This window comes from Lichenostomus cassidix, unplaced genomic scaffold, assembly GCF_008360975.1.
Source record: "Lichenostomus cassidix isolate B80296 unplaced genomic scaffold, HeHo_3.0 HiC_scaffold_772, whole genome shotgun sequence".
NCBI classification, from domain to species: domain Eukaryota; kingdom Metazoa; phylum Chordata; class Aves; order Passeriformes; family Meliphagidae; genus Lichenostomus; species Lichenostomus cassidix.
Genome location: NW_028147600.1, coordinates 198,840 through 202,844, shown reverse-complemented (window position 1 = coordinate 202,844; position 4,005 = coordinate 198,840). Strand labels below are relative to the sequence as shown.

The following is a 4,005-nucleotide window of genomic DNA, read 5'->3' as shown; positions in this document are numbered from 1 at the left end:
CAAACTTTCCGGGATGAATCCATGGGAATCCCAAAAATCCCCAAATCCCCAAAATCCCAAACTTTCCGAGATGAATCCCCAAATCCCAAAATCCCAAAAATTTCCAGGATTTCCCATCTCCCCTCCCCCCAGTGACACCGATGGCTCTGCAGGGACTTTATTGGGGTTTGGGGACATTTGGGGACATTTGGGGACACTTGGGGACACTTGGGGTCACAGAGGTCACAGGGAGGTCACAGGGAGGTCACAGAGGTCACATGGGGTCATGTGGGTCACAGGAAATCCAGGGAAAGTTCCGGAAAGTTCCGCGGGGAATCCATGGGGAGAGAGTGACTCAGATCCCTGTGGGGACAGAAGGGCTGGCTGTCACCTTGTCACCTCTGTCACCAATGGTGTCACCAATAGTGTTACCAATGGTGTCACCAGCAGTGTCACCTTGTCACCGAGTGTCACCAGTGTCACCTAGTGTCACCCTGAGCGACCCAGTGTCACCTGTGTCACCAACAGTGTCACCAGCAGTGTCACTTTTGTCACCAACAGTGTCACCCTGAGCCACGCTGTGTCACCAGCAGTGTCACCAGCAGTGTCACCAACAGTGTCACCTGTGTCACCAGCAGTGTCACTTTTGTCACCAACAGTTTCATCCTGAGCCACCCAGTGTCACCAACAGTGTCACCAGCAGTGTCACCTGTGTCATCAGTAGTGTCACCTCTGTCACCAGCAGTGTCATCCTGAGCCACCCAGTGTCACCAACAGTGTCACCAGCAGTGTCACCAGCAGTGTCACCAGCAGTGTCACCTGTGTCATCAGTAGTGTCACACTGAGCCACCCAGTGTCACCTTTGTCACCTATAGTGTCACCTGTGTCACCAACAGTGTCACCTTTGTTACCTATAGTGTCACCTCTGTCCCCAAGTGTCACCCAGTGTCACTCTGAGCCACCGAGGGTCACCAACAGTGTCACCAACAGTGACCCCACTGTGCCACCCAGGGTCACCTTTGTCCCCAGCAGTGTCACCTCTGTTCCCAATACAGACCCCACTGTGCCACCAGTGTCACCCTGAGCCTGGCGGTGTCACCCAGTGTCACCTCTGTCCCCAACAGTGGTCACACTTTTTGTCCCCAGCAGTGTCACCCTGTCCCTAGTAGTGACCCCACTGTGCCACCAGTGTCACCCTGAGCCTGGCAGTGTCACCCAGTGTCACCCTGACTCCCACAGTGACCCCACTGTCCCCTCTGATGTCACCTCTGTCCCCACAGTCACCCCTGCAGTGCCACCCCTGTCCCCATGGCCATCCCTGTCACCCCCCAGTGTCACCTCACCCCCAGTCCCAGCGTCACCCTGTCCCCATGGCCACCCCGTGTCACCCTCAGTGTCACCCTGTCCCAGTGCCACCCTGTCCCACTGTCCCCTCACAGTGTCACCCTGTCCTCGGTGTTACCCTGTCCCACTGTCCCCTCACAGTGTCTGTCACCCCCTCAGTGCCACCCTGTCCCCATAGTGCCACCCTGTCCCTGATGTTACCCTGTGTCCCACTCTGCCCCCGTGTCACCCTGTCCCCCCCCAGTGCCACCCTGTCCCTGGTGTCCCCAGGGTGTCACCCTGTCCTGCCAGTGACCCCTCTGTCCCCTCCGGTGTCACTCTGTCCCCACAGTCACCCCTGCAGTGCCACCCCTGTCCTTGTCACCACACCATGTCACCCCCAGCACCACTCTCAGTGTCACCCTGTCCCCCCATGGTGTCACCCTGTCCCACTCTCCCCCCATGGTGTCACCCCATCCCCTGGTGTCACCGTGTCACCCCCTCTGTGTCACCCCATCCCCAGTGCCACCCTGTCCTACTTTGTCCCTCAAGTGCCACCCTGTCCCCCCAATGCCACCCTGTGCCCAGTGCCACCATGTCCCCCCGAGTGTCACCCTGTCCTCAGTGCCACCCTGTCCCACTTTGTCCCCCCAATGCCACCATGTCGCCCCTGAGTGTCACCCTGTCCCCCTGAGTGTCACCCTGTCCCCAGTGTCACCCTGTCCCACTCTCACCTCCCAGTGCCACCCTGTCCCCCCAGTGCCACCCTGTCCTCAGTGTCACCCTGTCCCCCTTTGCCCCTCCAATGCCACCTGCTGGTGTCCTGCCCTGTGCCACCCTGTCCCCCTCAGTGTCACCCTGTCCCACTTTGTCCCCCAATGCCACCCTGTGCCCAGTGCCACCCTGTCCCCCCCTGTCACCCTGTCCCCTCAGTGTCACCCTGTCCCACTCTCACCTCCCAGTGTCACCCTGTCCCACTTTGTCCCCCCAGTGTCACCCTGTCCCCAGTGCCACCCTGTCCCCCCAGTGCCACCCTGTCCTCAGTGTCACTGTGTCACCCTCTCGGTGTCACCCCATCCCTGGTGCCACCCTGTCCTCGGTGTCACCCTGTCCCACTTTGTCCCCCGAGTGTCACCCTGTCCTTGGTGTCACCATGTCCCCTGAGTGTCACCCTGTCCTCAGTGCCAACCTGTCCCCCCTCAGTGTCACCCTGTCCCACTTTGTCCCTCCAGTGCCACCCTGTCCCCCCAATGCCACCCTGTCCCCAGTGCCACTCTGTCCCCTGAGTGTCACCCTGTCCCCAGTGCCACCCTGTCCATCTCTCACCCCGCAATGTCACCCCATGTCACCCCTTTGGTGCCACCATGTCCCCCCAATGTCACCCCATCCCCGCTGTCCCCGCTGTCTCCCCAATGCCATCCCTTTGTCGCAGTGTCCCTTTGTCACCCTGTCCCCAGTGCCACCCTGTCCCCCCCCCCAATGCCACCCCTGTCCCCCCTGTCCCCGCTGTCCCCGCGGTGTCCCCTTTGTCACCCTGAGCTGCCATCGCCTCCTCGGAGTTCAAATCACCTTCTGCCCCTGGGGACAAAGGGACAGTGATGGGACCCCGAAATGGGACACCCGAAATTGGGGAACCCAAAATGGGGAAAATGGGAACACGAAATGGGAAACCCCAAAATTGGGAACCCTGAAACTGGGACATCCCTAAAATGTGGAGACTCTAAAATGGGGAACCCTGGGACCCCAAAATGGGAAACCCCGAAATGGGGAGACCCTAAAATTGGGAACCCCAAAATTAGGAGACTCTAAAAATGGGGAACCCTGGGACCCCAAAATGGGAAACCCCGAATCTTGGAACTCCCAAAATGTAGGGAACCCCCAAAATAGGGACATCCCTGGGACCCTAAAATGGGGAACCCCGGAATTGGGAACCCCAAAATGTGGGGAACCCCAAAATGAGACAGTGCTGGGACCCTGAAATGGGGAACCCCAGGACTGGGAGACTCTAAAATGGGGGACCTTGGGACCCCCGAAATTGGGACACCTGTGGGCCCCTAAAATGGGGAACCCAAAATTGGGAACCTCAAAACTGGGGGAACCCCAAAACGGGACAGTGCTGGGACCCCAAAATGGGAAACTCCAAATTGGGAGACCCTAAAATGGGGAACCCCGGAACTGGGACATCCCTGAGACCCCAAATGGGGAACCCCAAGATTGGGAGACCCTAAAATGTGGCGACCCTAAAATGGGGAACCCTGGAACCGGGAGACCCAAAATGTGGGGAACCCCGAAATGGGACACTGCTGGAACCCCAAAATTGGGAAGCCTGAAATGGGGAACCTCATGACTGGGAGACCCTAAAATGGGGAACCCCGGAATGGGACAGTGCTGGAACCCCCAGAATGGGGAACCCCAGAATTGGGACCTCCCCAAAATGTAGGGAACCCCGAAATGGAAAACCCGGGGACCCCAAAATGGGGACCCGAGATGGGATACCCACAAACTGGGAGAGCCTAAAACTGGGCATCCCTGGGAACCTCGAAATGTGGGAACCCCAAAACTTGGAGCCCCGAAATGGGGAACCCCGAAATGGGGAACCCCCAAAATGTGGGGAAACCCGAAACTTGGGAGACCCTAAAATTGGAAACCCCCAAACTGGGAGACTCTAAAATGTGGAGACCCCAAAATGGGAACCCTGAAACG

General features: G+C 58.6%; 1 long non-coding RNA gene across 1 annotated transcript; it reads right to left on the bottom strand.

Annotated features, from left to right (window-relative positions):
* Nucleotides 1-466: 466 nt before the first annotated feature.
* LOC146421845 (uncharacterized) lies at nt 467-1,245 on the bottom strand. The gene is made up of 4 exons (XR_014848444.1): nt 1,205-1,245; nt 903-1,088; nt 820-860; nt 467-524 (listed from the first exon to the last, which is right to left on the bottom strand). It is a non-coding gene; the product is annotated as an uncharacterized LOC146421845 (long non-coding RNA).
* Nucleotides 1,246-4,005: the final 2,760 nt, after the last annotated feature.